Source organism: Anarhichas minor, unplaced genomic scaffold (genome assembly GCF_050575085.1).
Source record: "Anarhichas minor isolate MPS153535 unplaced genomic scaffold, ASM5057508v1 ptg000017l, whole genome shotgun sequence".
Lineage (NCBI taxonomy): Eukaryota > Metazoa > Chordata > Actinopteri > Perciformes > Anarhichadidae > Anarhichas > Anarhichas minor.
This window is the reverse complement of record NW_027466463.1, coordinates 7,806,068-7,825,234: the sequence shown is the minus strand read 5'-3', so window position 1 is coordinate 7,825,234 and position 19,167 is coordinate 7,806,068. Positions and strand designations below refer to the sequence as shown.

General features: G+C 44.8%; 1 protein-coding gene across 1 annotated transcript in view; it reads right to left on the bottom strand.

The window, feature by feature from the left end:
• The window catches only part of cacna1g (calcium channel, voltage-dependent, T type, alpha 1G subunit), a 208,022-nt gene that overhangs the window by 150,733 nt on the left and 38,122 nt on the right, over positions 1-19,167 (bottom strand). The gene's annotated exons all lie outside the window — the stretch shown is intronic.

Sequence of the window (19,167 nt, the reverse complement as noted above, 5' to 3'; positions counted from 1 at the left end):
GCCATTACTCCACTACATCTTTACACAGCAAAAAAGTTGTTTACTGCTTCATTAATGCTCTGTTGTATATACCTTTGAGCCTTATACTGGACTACCATGAAACCACTGGCTAACTGGAAGGAAAGATATAATGCACACAAACGTTTTAAAAGAGTCTAGTTTTGTGAATTGTTGGAGTGGGACGTCTTTAAGATACTCAAAGTGCTTCCAAACATTTTTGAGACATTAAAGCCTGTTTAAGTCAGGTGGCAACCTCCAGTTCTGACGAGTGAAGTCAATGCGGAAGTGTCTGAAAACCAGAACTCTCTACCGACCAGCAGGGGGCGACTTGCAAAAAAGAAGTCTGATTATATAGAAGTCTATGAGAAAATGATTCTACTTCTCAATTGATTTATTCCATCAGTAAACATTGTAAACATAAGTTTATGATCTCAATCTCTAGTTTCAAGTCTTCAATACAGCATGATGTTCATTTTGTAAATGATGGTCCTAATTAGAGTCAAGTAGACCATAAAGCGGAGTATGCTTTAGGATGCTAACAGAGACTATATGGCTTCTCTATGTCAGTCCTCTGCATTCCAAATATGGTGACTTCCGTTCATTGATTGCGGAAAAAACAACATGGCAACGGCCGTAATCCAAGATGGCGATGGCGAAATTGCCAAACCCGAGGCTTCAGAACAGCAGTCCACAAACCAATGGGTGACGTCAAGATGACGACGCCGACTTCTTATATACAGTCTATGGTTTAAATAGAAGCTCGGAGCCAAAGCTTTTACCCTTTGCTCAAACTAGGGGATGCCAGATTTAGTTTGGAGTAAGCAGAGCTAGTAGGAACTCTGCATAGTAAAACAACATTATGTTGAGGACTAAAAGAAGAGAAAAGGAGGAGTAAAAGAGCTGCAGACCGAGTAGGTGAGGCTCATCAGCAAGCAGGGGAGCAGGGGAATAAAAAAAGCTACAGGAGGCACATGGAGCAGTCGGCTCTCTGGGGGCAGCGGGAAGAGGCTGCTCGCCTTCCCAGGTGCACACGGCACAAACAATATGCCTTTCACACAGAAACAAAGAGACCAGCGAGAGAGGGGGGGGGAGGCAGACATGAGAGTCTGATCTACAGCACAATTAGAGGCGCGACAGATCTGCCGGGGAGCCAGTACTCCCTGTTTTCCAGAACAATCAAATACGCAGACACAATGGAGGCACAGGAGTCTGATCTACGTCAGTTCATTCAGTCAGTGTAAAAGAACAACTAAACAACCTTCACTTTTTAATATGCCGGTGTAAACGCAGTCCCCCTGTCGTGGCTTCTCGCCACCATCTCCAGATGTGATTTAGCTGAGTTTCAATTAAAACACGTGCTCCAACGTACCGAAAGGGGAGGTCCAGGGGCTAAACGAGCACATCGCCACCTCACATGACACTGGCGTCCTTTGTTTTCAGATGTTTCCCATCACATCTAGGATTTGCTATCTATTCTCCGCAAGAGGCGTTATCATCCAAACAGTCTATCACCTGTTCGATTTTGCATCGGTTTGATCCCGGTTTGATCGGCCTCGGACGTGCGGTATTGACGGCAGTCGGTGTGGCCGGCAATAGCTCCGACCGACGCCAGAGCTGGTTTGGGTGATGCCTGGAGTTCATGTGCGGTTTTTCTTTTCCCCTCTCTAGTTGCGTTCAATGTTTATGGCAGTTGCAAAGAGAATCCAGCCTCAAGAGCACAAAGCCGCCTAGGTTTGTGCGAAACACCATCGTGGCTAGATAGCCGCGGAGCTGAAACGTGAATGTCAGCGGGGTTCGACACACTGATACGATATGTTGACGCTGCGCCTGGTGCATGAGAGAGCCTAATAACAGAGGGAAAGAGCCAGCTGGAGAATGCTAATTAGCCACATAGGCTAACAATCAAATCTAATGGGTAATGAGTAAATACCAGCGGTTGGCTAATAGCCATTCATGTCCAACAAGAGAGCCAGATAACTGTGTGTGTGTGTGTGTGTGTGTGTGTGCATTGATGCCGTTTCGTCCTCATCAGAATCAAACACCCTCTGATGAGAGGAAATATCATGAGGCCATCAATCTCAAAAAAAAAGCAAATAAGCACATTTCAAAAAGAAAAGTCAAACCACTGCACTCATAGTTCATTAACACATCTGACATTGCATTCATTAGCAAAGAACCCCAGAAGGCACTGCTTTCTCTCTGCACGATTTACTGCTCGATACACACTTTGTATGAATGCTCTGTGTGGCTCAGTGAAAGTGGGTGAAAATGAGCGCCGACCACATGGTTAGACTAACAAACATCGCTTAGCCGGCTGACTGTAGCGGCAGAGAAAATCACATCAATTTTCTCCAGCGAGAGAAGGGTTTTCTGTAAGTAGGTGGGATCATTTTGCGGTCTACTCAAGCAGGGAGCGTGGTTGTCTACATTAATCAATACACAGAATTTGGAATAAACAAAAGGTGGGTGTCGAAGCTATTTGCTTTCTGCACTCCCCGTAATCGTCACGTCTTCCTGCCTTCATTTTCTGCTTCTTTAGTGAAATCCAGACATGTTCCTAAAATATGTATACCCCCCTCGCAATGCAACAGGTGCAAATTAACCCCACCTCTACTTGTGAGCGTCCAAACGCTTTTAGCTTGCACAACGACAAACGTTAACCCACGACTGGGAAGCAGGGCGAGGAATTCGGAGGAATATAATTTGCAGAATGATTCTGCGCAGACATGTAAACATCTGGACTCTGTTAGCAGAGAGCTAAATCGTGAAAGCGCAACAGTCTGGTGGAAATCAATGTGAGAAGCCCAACGGGACGCACGGGAGCATAGCAACACGAAAACATCCAATTTCCTCCTGTAAGCGAGCGACAGTCTTTTGAATCGCAGCTTTGTTTTTTTTTTAAAGTGACTCACACTTTAATTGGAGAGCCAGCTAGGCTAACCCTGTTCAGTTGATTCAGATTAACATCAGTAAGGCGGCTTGATTGCAGCTAATTCACTGGGATCACATGGCGAGAGACACTAATGGAGCTCCTAATGAGTGATCCATCCGCAAATGAGAGCTGAAGGCCACTTTGTAAACTTTTAAAAGGGCTGCTGGCGTTGAGGGATACACTTCTTTTTTTTTTTTTTTAAAGGGTGGGAAATCCACTGAGGGTGCTTCATGAAGATCAATGTTACGAATCATTTAAAGATCACACTGGTGTTAACTGAAGCTCCGGGCCGTGACCTTCACAGTGGCTTATCTTTTTTTTTTTTTGCATTTCGGCCTCATTACTGTTTATTTTTGTTAAAAAAACAACAGATATCTTGTCTATCGTAATACCAGTAATGGGTGTGTTCATCTAATTAGGCACATAATTACATTCATCAGTGCTTTTCTCGCAGGCACACACACACACACACACACACACACACACACTCTCTCTAGTGGAGCCATCTTGTGCTACTGTCTGTGGTCTAAGGGCGGGGATCTCTGTTTATTTGCGGCGGCACAAAGGAGCCGATCGATCGAAAGGGACCTCCGCTCGCATCGCACATCGTCTAAATGTCACACGGGGCCCCCCCCTCGGGAGCCACAGCAGCCCCCACACCCGCTAACGTGAGACGACTAAGCCGACACATTGGGGCCTCGCGCAAATACACACACGCATCCTCTCTGGTGGTTCACGGTGTGGGAGGAACTTAAGAGAAAAATAAATCAAAACACATGCACAACAGCAAAGAAATCATCCAAAATCCATCAGCACTGACAGAAGCATAATTAAAGATTGTTCATAAAGTGACACGCAAAGAAGATGGAAGAGACAGCGTATTGACCACAAGATAGATGAAAGATTAACATGCGTCCGTGCCCACGCACACGCACACACACACACACATTCTCCTCCTGTCAGAGTTAAGTATCTCCATAGACTTGCGGTGGCGCTAATCAATTCCCATTAGAGCTCATTAAACCATAGGTCCACTTTTTTCCCCCCTCCTCTGAGACTTTTTTATCCTTTTATCACACACTCCATATCTCCTCCTTTCACTCCCTTTCTCTGGTAATGTAGGGGAGGAACGAGCTTTAATCCCTGCGTCCCTTCATTCAGAGGCCATTGATCACACACACACACACACACACACACACACGCTCTTCCATATAGCTACAGGCGCTACATGTATGCGTATTTGTCGCCTCACCGTAACTCTATTAAACTATTATCAGCATGCGTTCCATGTTTGATCAATAACTCTTCCATTCAACATCAAGGGCGGGTTTCAACAGAGCCGCGGCCAAACCACAGAAAAGGCTGGCAGGATTACCAACAGTTTGATGGAAGCTGCATGTTTGCCAACATCTATCCGTGCCACTGCAACCAAAACAATCAGTCTTCTGTCTTCTCTAAACAACAAGCAGTGAATGTGTGTGGGCAGCTATCTGTGAACAGCGACGTGGAGGCAGCAGGTATGAAGGCCTCCCCCCCCCCCCCCCCCCCCCCGAGGGCGGTACGGCGGCGCTTCCACTGCCGGGATGAAACGCTAACTGAAAAAACTCTCTGTTCCATTCCCTCGACAAGCGTTTTGTTTCCACACAGCGACCCCCAAGATTAGTAAAAACAATCTGCCTTGCGCGAGGTGAATCCTGATTAACGGAGGATTCCCGGTAAAGCTTTGGGATTTACCATCAAGGTTCTACCGCGCTGGCCAGTGAGCCGAACGGAGAGTGCTGCATGCGACTGGAAGAATCTGGAGCGCTGATGTGTTGATTTGTTTTAAAATCAGCTCACAACCACAGGAGGACCTTTGCTCAGTTGCTTGGAAAACTAAGCCCAGAATCATAAGCGGAAGCCTCTCTACACTACGGTCTCTGGCTAATGTGGCTCAGAGAAAGCTGTCGCTTCTTTTTACTCTACATGTGCTGTTTAAAACTAGTGAGAAGAGCCGCCGGCTCTCTAGCAGTGGTACAGTGACACCAAACCGACTGCAGATGTCCGGATTGATCACGTGAAGTCTTTCGTGGTGTGAATGAACTTTGCAGAGATTGTTTTCTTTTCTTTTTTTTTGTGCATTGTAATCAGAGGAATACGATAATTGAATACTGTGAAGCGTTTTGTCTTTCCATCTGAGGGCTCTATGAACCCCTCCTAAGGGTGCGTGGGCATTGTTGTGGTTGTTTCCGCGGTGCCGAAGTGGCCAAGTAAAAAATCAACGGATTTTTGACCTAGTATGAGGATTTCATGGACAAGAATGAAAGGAAATAGGCGTCGAAGTTTGTTGTCACAGAGGCCGATTGAAAGTGCAGCACAGTGCGCTGATTTTGGTGACTTGCAGGTGAGATAAATAATATCTTAAGTGGTCGTTCTGCCCACTACACAAGCGCTAGACAGATATAAACTGTGTGTACGCACACTTATTGACAAAGGGAGAAGCACAGAGCCTAGATTTAGGTGTACACGTGCACCTGAATCCAGGCTACTGCCACGCACCAACTGCTTACACACACACACGCTTATAAGCTTGATGGAACCCTGATACCAAGTCAATATCACACGACACACCTTGATGGAATTATGGCACGCGGTGATCAATATCTAATCTGCTGTATCGTAATGGACAGATGGGCACCATCCCTTTGGGAATGTAGAAAAAGGGTCGGGATGCAAAAGGTCTTCTCCGCGTTTTGAAACATTTTCAAATGCGCACACACACAAAAAAAAGAAAAGAAAATCTGCTTGCGCCAAAGAGGCAGACACAAAAGGCATTGTACTGCAAACAAACGCATTTCTCGTACTCTCACAGGTTCATGGGTTGATGAAGTCTAAAGGCCTCCACCTGTCGCTTTCCATCTCTGTCTCCATTCATCTCTCTCTCTCTCTCTCTCTCTCTGGCTGTCACATGAGAGGTCACCCCTCACTTTTCTACGCATGCTTTAGCTTCCCCTCGCTCTGACTTGGACCGCCTCCACCTCTCGTCTCTGACCCCAATAATCCGTCGATCATCTCGTGAAAATCTGCACCATGATCAGTCGACGGCGCGCACCACGACTCCTTTTTTTGCACATATTTGATTGAAAAGACAAATCAAACAATGTCAGAAGGAGCCAAACACATCCACAGACACACTAGCACATGCACAGATTGATCCAATTTATTTCAACTCCGGCTGCCCCATGGGATGTTAAGATCCATCATATAGTATACAGCTGCTGTGTGCATGTGTGTGTGTGTGTGCATGTGTGAGAGGCAACGGGGTTTAATCATTCCCAAAGTACCTCGGTGCTGAAAGCATAGGGGAATTCAGATTTTTTCTCCAGGCGTCCGATATGTTCAAACCTTAAAAAAAAAAAAAGGTTTTTCTCCCCTGTCCTGCCAAAAAAAAATACTGCTGCTACTAAAGTTGAGAGCATATTTTCCAAGCCTTTATGGGTATAATTTTTATTGATATGAAATCTAAAGTTCAGAAGTCAACTTGTTGTTTTCTTACACCCTTTATGGTTTTGGCATAGGGCCTTTTGGTTTTTTCGTCACCTCGTATACACACTTGATCCAGTTAGTTTTGGTTTGAGATTGCAGTGATGCCAGCGCAGTAGAAAAAACACAGCTACATGATATAGGTCTAGCTACGTCTCGTCGTCGTTAGATGCCTTTCTCTTCTTTTTTTTAATAGTTATAATAAAGTTCAGTGGTTCGCTCCAGATCCGTGGTCCCGGGGACGTTCCACACCAGTAACTTTGCTTCGGATCAAACTGAAAGGTCCAGAAGTCCGGAAACAAAAAAGTTAGGTCAGAAAGTGACCGCGAGCATTGCGCTAGATTATTTATAAAAAAGCAAAACAGGGTTCATTATCTGTGATTTTGTTGTCTATTTCTTATGTGCTTTTTGGATTTTGTTTGGGATCCTATCATACTTTGCGTGCCTAAACAGGAACAATAATATTGCCAAGGAGTGTATAGGGTTTAGGGGATTAACTGGCATAAATGGTATATAACATTCATTAACATGTATTCATTATAGTATAATAACCGGAAACTAAGCATCGTTGTGTTTTCTTTAGCTGAGAATGAGCCCTTCATATCTACTCAGGTATAGTGGGTTCTCTTCACATCACACAGTCCGCGATGTTTCTACAGTAGCCCAGAATGGACAAACCAAACACCGGCTCTAGAGAAAGCCTTAGTATTTTTACATTGCTTGAAGGCCACCGTAGTTCTCCGACACACTTGGAAAAGGGAGTGGTGAGTGGAGGTGTATTCAGTTGGTTGTAATCTGCAACCTTACCGCTAGCTGCCACTAAATACATCACACTGGTCCTTTAAATTGGATGATTTTGAATCAGGGGCTAACCTATAAGCTAGCATTCGTGCTGGAATGATGTCTAAGTGGATGTATGCTAATGTATCCTTCACAGATTGGTCCTCTGTGGCTAATAGCTGGAAAGAGTAAGTTCCCCTGGTTGCAACAGCATGTCTATGACGGCTGTGTCTTAGCTCAGTCATGACTTGGAGAAGTGCTGCGATTTCTTACGTGATTTGCTTCGTTTTGAAATACACAGAATGCAGCATTTTGCATTCTGCATTATCTTCTGATATTTTTGAATTCAGGCCTGTATTCACCTCTCGCGCTGTGAACTTCAGCTTGAAGAGAACTCAACTGCATGAGAGGACTTGGGTGGACAAATAATTTAGCGTGCATAATGCTAACTTTGAGTGCAATCTGACTCCGGGATGATGTTTTTTTTTGACGTAGAATATCAGAAATGATTCTCTGCGTAGCTCCAGAACAATGGCCAGTAAGTCAACTTAAGTGTGTGTGTGTGTGTGTGTGTGTGTGTGTGTGTGTGTGTGTGTGTGTGTGTGTGTGTGTGTGTTGTGAGAGTGATATTTCAGAGGCAAGCGGACAAGGGCGTACTGTGGCGCTTTGAGCGAGGGGAAGAAATACTTTTTTCTTTCGCCACATCTTTGTTATCCGACCCTTTTCTTACACCAGTTGGCTCTCACACAAACAAATCTGCAAGCTCTGCATCTCTTTTTCCAAAGAGGTAAAAATGTCCGTTACACGCAGCAGCAGAAAGTGTGTATCAGCAAAGAGGCATTTGCAAAAAAAAAAAAAAAACACATACAGTAGACTTTAGCACACACACACACACACACACACACACACACACACACACACACACACACACACACACACACACACACACACACACACACACACACACACACACACACACAGCCCAACTGCATCTGGTTTGCGTTACCACGTCGACGGCGGAGAAGTGCATTGGCGCCCTGCTCCCATTGGTCCTTTGCTGCCGGCACTGGTTTTAATTGGTCATCTTAGTGCCAGACCCTCAAGCTCATGCATGCACACGCGCGCACACACACACACACACCTAGCTGGGGGCTCAGAGGGGGGAACGTTCTAAAAAATAAAACGGGGGAATAGTGGCCAAAGTTTCAAAGTTGAGCTAATTGGGAGCCATTTTTCCCCCGCCCTCGCATAGACACGGGTCTAGCTTTGACGAAATATTCTGCACAATTAGCAGAACTATTAATACCCCTAGGTGTGTGTTTGACAGAGAGAGAGAGAGAGAGAAAGTTTCGTAATGAGAGAAAAGAGCACTTGGTAAGAACGGTGAAAGAGACGGGGAAAAAATGCGCGCAACGCTTCTTGCAATGAAAGGACAAAGTTGAAGCATGTCACAGGGTTACCCCCTCTTAGACACACCTACACACACTCATTTGGGGTCTCCCTGAGTCTAAGCCAGACAGGTTTTGTCTCTCTCTGTGAAGGGATACACTCAGCTGGGGACCACATGGCGGCCTGGCTCAGGGGCTGAACCGGGATGGAGCGAGAAAAAAGAACCGGAGTGAAACCTTAAATTTCACACACTCACTCTTTTCATCAGAAATAACATTTTGGGTAAAATGACTTCTGCCAACAACAACACTTCTCTTCCAATCGTCTCGCCGCAATCGATATCGTGCAGAAAATTGTGATTCATCCCCACCACGCGAATCAACCGAATCACAACATGCGTGACCTTGTCCACTCCTAGTCGAACCTTCCCCTCGGTGGAATAGCCCTTAGAGAGCATCATCGCGTGCGGCTCGTCGACGGGGCTCCATTACTCTGGAAGCAATCCACGCGAGGATCAATCGGTATCGGGGATCTGGTCTGCTGCCAAGTAGGGCTCGGCTACTCGGCTGCTCAGAGAGAGATGCATAGAGTTCAGCCTGTGAATCTGTCTCTGTCTCACGTGTGTGTGTGTGTGTGTGTGTGTGTGTGTGTGTGTGTGTGTGTGTGTGTGTGTGTGTGTGTGTGTGTGTGTGTGTGAGTGAGCTTGAAAGCTGGGTCTGCAAATGTCGCAGTTTGTTCCTCAATCTGATCTGATCTACAAGCAGTTGAAGGCTCTATAGCTACTTGATTGTTTGTGTGGCACTCTATTGACAATGACAGAGAGGACGAGTCTAATCTATTGACGCACATATTACATGTTCATCAATATGGCATATCGGCGGAAAAAGAAAATATTAAAATGTAAACTTTTTAAATCAATCTCACCCTCTGATTTCAATCAGTACGTTCAAAAGGTTCCTCAACGGTGTAACTGCATACACTGTATTCAGTAACGAGACAGAAGTGGATGGCGCGAATAGTGACAAGATCACAAAGCTTCCAGCTCCACCTATTCTATGACGACGACACACATTAATCAGGACCCGGACACGAACTGCCACCAATCCAAGCAGCCACCTAGAGCGTTTTTAGAGCTACCTGTCAAGTAAATGGTATTTAGATCACAAAGGAAAGACCGTTGGTGGAGTGCACCTTTTAAAAAAGATCACACAAAGTCCCCCCCCCCCCCCATGTTCAGACGAGTGAATGGAACATCCTCATGACAGAAATAGAGGAATATAAGCGGAGAAAAGCAATGGTGGAAGAAAGAGGGGTATTATAAATAAAGCCAAAACGGGACAGAGGAAGAAAACAAGCCGAAAATGAGAGAGCGAGCACAGAGTAGAGACAGACAGAGAGAGAGAGAGAGAGAGCTCTTTGAAGTGTCAGGCTGCAGCCTTGCTTGGCTACTGGTGGTACTTCTAATGGAGGCCGGGCTGCTGCTGGTGTCTGTGTGCGTGCGTGCGTGTGTTTGTGTGCGTGCGTGCGTGGGATGTGCTCGGGCAGACTGGAAGGTCTGCGCAGCGCTTGACTCTCCATAAAAGTTCAACAGCCACAGGGCTTTGGAGGAAGGCCATACTACACCACAACACGCTCGCCCCCCCGAACCTGCCTGCTCCAAACACCCACACACACACACACACACACACCCACACACACACACACACACACACACACACACACACACACTCTCGCACACACAACATCAACACAAGCCCACAAAGCACGCAATGCTGAGATCATCTATAAAGCCACAAATATGGGCAATCAAACTTTATGAATAAAACACACAGTGACGCCGACACGCATGCATGCGCACAAACACACGCACACGTTCACGGAGCACAGCCACAAACTTGGCAAACGGCGGCAGTCTCGTCATACGGTCGGAACCATAACACTAATCCGAAAAAGATGGAAAGTATGACAATCATACATCCCGACGACGAGCGGGACAACACGCAGCGTGCGTAAAGAGCAGCGCGGTGAATATGAATAGAGGAGCAGTTGGAGCTAACGCAGACCGAACCAGACGCCAGACAGACGAACAGCGACACTGTGTTTGCCTTCGAACAGGAAGTGGGAATGACTCAGACCGCTGCTAACTAGACCATCATTCACTGGACGCCCCAGTGTACTGCTGCCTCTGTCTTCACCCCGTTGCATCTGCGGTGTGTGTGTGTGTGTGTGTGTGTGTGTGTGTGTGTGTGTGTGTGTGTGTGTGTGTGTGTGTGCGTAACCACCACATTGCTTTCCCTCTGTCCTGCTGCATCTGTCCTGTGTTATGGTGTCGGTAGCTGAAAGATTACGCCACAACACAAACACGACGGGGCCGGTCGATCATTCAACATGATGATCTTCTTTCAATGGAATCCTATCGTGATCAGATATCGTGATACACAATTACGTCATCTGAACTGATAAAAAAACAAAAAAAACAAGCGCACACTAACTTCAACTTCCCCGAAAATCTCAATTGATAATAAATGAATAATTAATCTTAATTCAATTGCTCTTTATGTGCATGCATGTAAACGTATTTACAAGCTAATTAAATGAGAAAATACTCTTCATTTGCCAGGTATTAAATTCACACAGGAGTGCGCAAAACTTTACCATGTAGTTATTTCATATAGACGTTTTATCTATTAAATTATTAGAAAGGATGTTTTATCGTCATGTATATATATAATCACCGGGATATGAAATTATCTAAATATGATCGAAGATTTTGGCCATATCGCCCAGCCCGAGCAAACACACATTCTCTTTGTAATACGGGAGGGAATGAACAAAGAACAAAGAGTAACATCGAATCAATAAAAAGAAGTGTATCTCTTATATCCTACCACACCCACACACACACACACACACACACACACACACACACACACACACACACACACACACACACACACACACACACAGTTTATATGACAGCAGGAAACAGCTTGATCCTAATGAAAGACGACCAGACAGGCTGCACCAACGTTGACACATTTAGTATCAAGATAAAATTGAATAGCTTCTATCTATTTTGTGACATCATAAACTCATCCTAATCCCTATTATTAACTAAAAGTTATTAAAAACAAGTAGGATCCATGGCCTGTATACTACTTGTTGCGAGGTGATTTTTTTTTTCTGTCATTTGTCAGGATCATTGGTGGCAGTGATTTCTTTTGTTGTAATACTCATTTCGGCCACAAGAGGCTTAAGTGCACCGCTGCTCCATGTTCCCGATAACATTTACATACGTTGCTAACACACAATATATTTGTTTGTCTTTGTGAATAGAATGCATGGAGAAATTAAAACGCAAGAGTAAGAAAAACAGGAGCCAATACAAAGATCAGACTTAGAAAATGGATCATCACAATGTTTCTTTTCCTCACTTGCCTCATGGGGTTTCTGTAGTAATCCTATAGTTTCACACTCAAAAGAACGTAAAATAACTTAATCGTTTTTAAAGGGGATCCAAGGCAGCCTGAGATTTTTTATTTTTTTATTTACAGTCATTATTGGTACTTCAGCTTGCGGCCACGGCATTGGACGCCTGGTTGAACTTGGGGACGCTGTCGCTGCGTGTCAACATCAATCAAAAACTTCCTAGATCTGTTTGACGTTTGCACACTGACACACACTCACACACACACACACACACACACACACACACACACACACACTGCGGGAATGCAGGGGATAACTGAGAGGAGAGATAAGGGAAGGGAAGGACGGAAAGGAAAGTGCCAATAAAGAAAATCATATCAGGTACATATAAAGATTCATGGTGGTGAAAACAAGAGAAGAGGGGGGATGACCATCCCCAACGGTGCAGTTTACATGAGCTCTAATGCCTCTTAAGGGACGGAAGAAACAAACTATACTGCAACACATCAACTACAGCCCTCCCTTCATTTTCTTATTACTACCCCCTGCTGCTATTTTCCCTGAGTCACTCTGACAGGTGTGCTTTGATATCAATATCGATTTCCTTTTGCTGCTACTGCGGCTAGCCGCTGAATATGTCTTTAAAATAACAGCCCTGAGCTCATTGTAATGTTATCATGACCGACAAATCCGTCCACACACACAATAGGGCCAAGCGGCCGCTGACTACCAACTGCTCACACATCAGTCAGTGGCCTGCAGTACTTCTTTTTTTCGCCCCTTTCGCCACCAACTCGATCCCTCTGTAGTGATGGAACGGTTTGTTCCTGCAGTGCTTGACGAGGAGGCAAAACAACAATCGTAAAAAAAAAAAACATGTGGCTCCATGTTTTAAGGAACTGGCATGTTAGTGCATGTAATGTACTGAAAATGAATTCAAAACTGCCAATAACAAAAAAGGAATGTGTTTAGTTTCTGAGGCTTGAAATTAAGATGGGTGTATGATTCATAAACCACAGTAATGGATCCTTTGCTTCGTACTTTTTGTTCTTTCAATAAAACTATGCATGCAAATATACACAACAACCAAACCGCCCCCAAAAAAATGACTTACTCACTGTTCTGCTTTGCCCCCTACGTACTGTTTAACAGGGATTTACACATTGTTTTTTAGAGTGGGTGTGTGCAGGCGGGAGCCACCACCTAGGCCTGAGAGCTATAGGGACTGTATTGATAAAAGCTGTCCACACACTGAGACTGATGGCGGGGATGAAACCCTGCAGGCTGTGCTTTATGAATCAACGGCAGCCCAACACAGTGACAACTGACTTGTTATTAACCTGTGCCAGAGATGTGTGGTATACACAACCGAAGAGAAAGATAAGACAAAAATGGTCTTAACTCAAGTTCCACTTACTAGTTTCTTTCATCGGGCATTTAACCACATCTCATGGTCTTCACCTGCCGATCGAGCGATTGTAACGATGCTGGTATGATGAAGTATGTACGATGAAGACGTGCTGCAAGAAAGCAAGTAAGTGGAGCTTATCAAACTACCACCAAGTATGAAGTTTAAACCGTTAAAAAGAAGAAAAAAAAACATTTGGGTCTCGTTTCTGCAATACAAGGCTTCATTTTGTATAAATTATGGGAACAGCTAGCCTGGCTCTGTCTAAAGTTTTGAAAAATCCAATTGCAGCACATCTAAAACTCAATTATTATATCTGCTTGTTTTTTTTAAACTGAAGCGTAATAACAAATCGTGGTTTTATGGGGCTTTTGCGTGGGACTAGTTCTTGGCCGGGCGCAGTGGTTCCCCGAAGTCGCCGCTGGATGCCAGCTTCGAGGACGTCACTGCAACAACTGACGTGGTAATTTGTTAGCTTTAGAGGTGAATTTTGCTTAATTTGGGGCGTAGCTAAGCTAACAGTTTCAACCTGTTTCCAGTCCAAATGCTAAGCTAAGCTAACCAGCAGACCTTCACATCCAACTCTTGCCAAGAAAGAAAAGTGCATTTCCCAAAAGGTGGAAATGTTAATTTGAAGGAGCAGTGTGTAGGATTCAGTGGCATACACCTCCCGTGTAGTAGAAACCTACGGTGGTCTTCAGGTACATTCGTGCCACCAAATTCAAGCCGCCACTTCAATGGAAAAAAGGCCTTCTCCAGTCTCACTATATTGATATAAAGAGCTGATTCTAAGGTCGCGAAAACACAACGCTTTTTAGTTTCGGGTGATTATACACTGAAAGGTAGCTCTGAAAACATTTGTAGCTTGCTCCTTCATGGAGGTCATATAGAGGGTAAAGTAGTATTCAACAACAACCGCTTGGAGCATACTTAGCGTATGGATCAACAGCTGGGAAAGTGGATTACGCTGCAGGAGAGGCTTGTTATTTTTTGAATTCAAGCCGACGTCTTCTTGCTGAGGAGAAAGATGTAAACCTGTCGGTGCCACCATTCGAGCTGACAGCTTTTTAAATGTTTGATAACTCCTAACCCGATACGTGTTTGGTGGATTATTCCTTTCATGATTCTGTATCTACTAAGGAGACCGTAGGAGCGGATCACACGGCTGTCGCCATTAATGCAGCGGGCCCGGTTAAAACAGTGGGGATCATTAAGGTGGGTGCATATAGGCTAGGGAGGACACTGCAGTGTTCTGTACAACTGCAGCTGGCAGCACTTCCCTGGAAGGCACCAACCTCACCCTCTTCTTTTCTACGCCCACCCTTTCCTTCTTTCTTCTCACCCCTTCATCCCCGTGTCTACCTCACTTCCTCCCCTTCTCCCCGCCGCCTTTGTCAAACTCTGTGCAGAACTGTCAGCGAGCAGCTTTTTGGGAAGCGGCAATTAGAGGAGAAGAGAGACTTGTGATGGGGGTGGGGGGGGCACACGCAGGCGTCTTGAGTATTTTCCAGCAGGAACGACCTCGAAAACTGTCCTCATCACTTTGGACAATGCATTCTTAGAAACAGAAATAACTCGCTGGAGCTTTGTTTTCCAGTTGGATTTGCATAAAACTCCGATGTATGACGAGTGGTGCTTGGTTGGGTTTTTTTTTTTGGGGGGGGGGGGGGGGGGGGGGGGGGGGTGTTCAGGGGTGCTGCTGTCATGTGTTTCAGCACATACAGTTTTCCCACATGCAAATGTCCCCTTAAGACATGTCCATGCATCTGCAGCCGAGCATATGAGAGTATATTTCTTCCTCCCACACAGATATACAGCTTTCCTCCCACGCCGTCTCCCTCTCCGTCATACTTATACATACACACTGGTGATGATGTAACATGACCCAACGCTCTGCCCTATATTCTGCCGAGGCCATGAATCATACAGCAGATGGGCCGTGCAATTGACACACATTGCACCCCGTGACCCCCAAATCCACCGGGTTAGTGATTTGTCAACCGGTTAACAGCTGAGGGGTCAGCGCCGGCTGCGCGTGGACATTTTTCAAGCGGCCAAGTCCCTGGCCGACGCTTTTTTGTTCACTTATTTCAAAGGAGAGCTAAATTGGGAGACGAGCTGCTGAGCTAATGATGTAAAAAAGATAAAAGTATTGTCGGATGAATCATCAAAAACCTTTCAAGGGATGTCTGTGTGACGGGTCAGTGTGAAAAGAAACTCATTTATTAAGACAAAGAGATGTTTCTACCAGAAGTGAATGATGTTTTCCTTCAACACTTTCCTCAGAGTTCGTTAAGGAGAAATAAGAAGAAGGCATCAGCCTGCTTCAATCTGCCCCAGAGGAGAACAGCTCTGACATGGTGTGAGCATGCTAATGGTCTCACTTCCTCAGCCACACCTGGGCTCCACACTCACACTTTACAGTACACACACACACACACACACACACACACACACACACACACACACACACAGCAGAAAGCAGGCAGATATTTGGTAGAAAAACAAGATGTTGACAACAACAATAACACAAAGCTTTCGATGAATTACGGGTCTCTTTTAAGCGCAAACCACTTTAAAACGGAATAAGAATAAGTTTGTTGCTGTATATTTAAAGGGCCAGTGTGTAGCATTTCGGGGGATCTATCAGCAGAAGTGGAATATAATATTCATAACTATGTTTTCGTTGGTGTGCAATCACCTGAAACTAAGAATCTTTGTGTTTTTCGTTAGCTTAGAATGAGCCCTTCATATCTACAGCGGGAGCGGTTCCTCTTCACGGAGTCCGCCATGTTGCACCGCCATGTTTCTACAGTAGCCCGAAACACTAAATCCATCACACTGTGCCTTTAAGTACAATCAATTACTGGGATACAATTCAGTTGGAGACGCATAGGGCACAATGTGATATGATATAGTAATAAATGCACCATGAGATAAAAATTAAAAACTAAAACGGACCAGGCCAATTTCATACAAAATATTTATGGTCAGCCTCCAAATACTGCATATAACGTAGTTTAGTGAGAACGCACTTTCGTAAAAGCTATATTTCAGCTATTCAAAAACGATACAAAAAGCTACCCGGCCACATTGATATGAGCAGGTAATTCGCTATTTCCACTCTTGCAACTATGAGCATGCCATATTTCACACTGCATTCAATTTAGAAAACGGCCCTCTGCCTGTAGAGCCACTTGAGAGAGAGAGAGAGGGAGAGGGAGAGGGAGAGAGAGAGAGAGAGAGAGAGAGAGAGAGAGAGAGAGAGAGAGAGGGAGAGGGAGAGAGAGAGAGGGAGAGGGAGAGGGAGAGAGAGAGAGAGAGAGAGAGAGGGGGGGGGGATGAGAGAGAGAGAGGGGGATAAGAGGGCAGGTGGAACACAGATGAGTTAAATAAAGACAAGCACTGATTCATTTGTTTAGGTGGGGCGGGTGAGGTGAGACCTTGACACACAAAAGATTAAAGCCCACTCCAGAGCGATGAGCCGCAGCCAATTAGAGCCATTAGAAACCATGAGATTCATACACATGCTAAAATATGCGGAGCGGCGTGAAGAGCCGAAGGACCCGAGGATGGAGAGCTTTTTTTACGCAATAGTAGGCTGACTCGCTGACAGTTGAGAGCCTTTTTTTCTTTTTTGCAAAAAACGAAAGAGGAATTAAAAGCAGAAAAATGCAGCCGTTGGTAGCCCGTGGCTTTGCCTGCCCCCCCCCCCCCCCCCCCCAAGCCTTCACTGTACGAACAAACAGCAGCTATTTATTCGTCTCATTTCCCCTTCAACCCTGACGCCTAACAAATGCAAACAAATACCGCCGCCTTTTAGTGCCGCCACCCACCCCGACAAAACCACAGATGAATGTTTTGTTGGAGCCAAACAGAAATGAGCGATGTCATGGATGCATCAGCTTCCCACTGGGTATAAAATGCATCTTACACAATCATTTATCCAAGCGCAGTCTTAAAATTACATATTTTCTTAAAGCAAACGCCCAGGGGTGGAGATAATTCCATTTTTTTATGTTTTACCGATTTTCTTTTTTAAGTCAAGGGTTGTTTTCCTGATACTTGAAGAGCTGCATTGTATGGAGCTGCTTCTTTCACATTCTTTTTGTTCAATTGTAAGAATGCCCCGGAGTCTGCACAGTATTTTTCTGTTTTGTTTTTTTGTTTAAAGCGCTTCTCAAATAGCACGAGGCTCTGGGTCAGTGTAACATTGAGATCAGAAGGAGAAAGGGGAAAAAAAAAAAGGTAGAAGGATTTGAAAGCAAAGGCAGAGGTGATGAGATGCAGGGGTGAAGAGTAAAGGAGAAGGTAAAACAGTGAGAGGGGTGAGGAAGACTTTTACAAAGGATTGAGTTTTAAGTGGGGTAGAAATGGAGGCGTATATGTCGAGGGACAGGGGTTCGGTGTCTGGTGTAGAGCAGGTCGGAGTGACACTGTCTGTGGTCCGTTGCAAAGCCCTCTAACATATAGACACTTCACCTTAATGAACAGCTCGCATGCCTAACAACAAAGGAATCACTTCATTAAACTGTAAGGCATTGGGGAAATTCCATTCACGATGCTGTAGATTCCTTTCCAATATGCCTTTTTCCTCTTTCTTATAAAATGTGTCTTCCAGACTCCTCAACTTTTTTTTTTGTTACTATCCGAGGGCAGCAGTACGGTTGATATCCCTTATACCCAGGTCCGCAAACAGTTGTGAAGGGTAGCAAGTAATGCCAAGATATTGCAGTCTTCATGCATCAAGCCACGACCGGGCCTGGCTGTGTGCTCAATAACGGACGTGAGGGTTCAACTCAAGAGGTCAGAGGCTCAGCATCCGTCACAAGAAGAATGGACGACAGTTACATAAACAAACTACAGATATGTGGCTTATGGAACTACTCTGTTAATCTTTGATTTTGTTTCGTGCGTCTTCTGTCGTGCTGATGCGTCAGTGCGAGTCTCAAGTTTCGTGGTGGGAAGTGCTGTAAAGAAAAACCTTTGAGCAAAGTTTGGAACTGATCAATCCAAACACGAATACGTACTTGTGCGGAATGTGTTGTTAAGTCCGGCGGAGATTGGAATGGAGAGGTCTGACATATTTGACAAGAGACGTTGGGGGAGAAAGAGGCTAAACCCAACAGCTGCGCCAGACGTTATTAAATGAGCGCAGCGACAGCTTCCCCTGCCAATAACTCAGCTCCACTGCGGTTAATCAGGTGTCGAGTAAACAAAAAAACTTCCCCTTTTGAATATGAGAGGCCGAGATGAATAATTCAAAGAATAAGGTGTTCGCGTGCGTGTGTATTGTTGACCTAGTTACCTCTCACTGTTCTTTTCAAAGAGCCGTTACTCTACCAACATCTGAACTTTCTCCTGAGAGTGTGCGCTAGTGAGGCGGTTTGATGTTGTACATCAGTGGTTCCAACCTTTTTTCCCCAGATTTACTCATCGTCCTCCTTCATCAGCACCTCCCGTCATGTTCCAAATGTTTGCATTCAAGTTGAATTTAAACTGGATGTCATTTGACACAAGTAACTATGAAATGTACATATTGTTACATTGTTTCCACATACAATTGTGGCCAATCTGTCATAACATTTATTCATTTTTAATATGATTTATTAGTTGGCCTTTAGGTATTAACTATTTTAACGGGTTTGGCTAACTATATCATTTTTGCATTGTTTTTTGCTAACTATTTCAACAGTTTATACATACT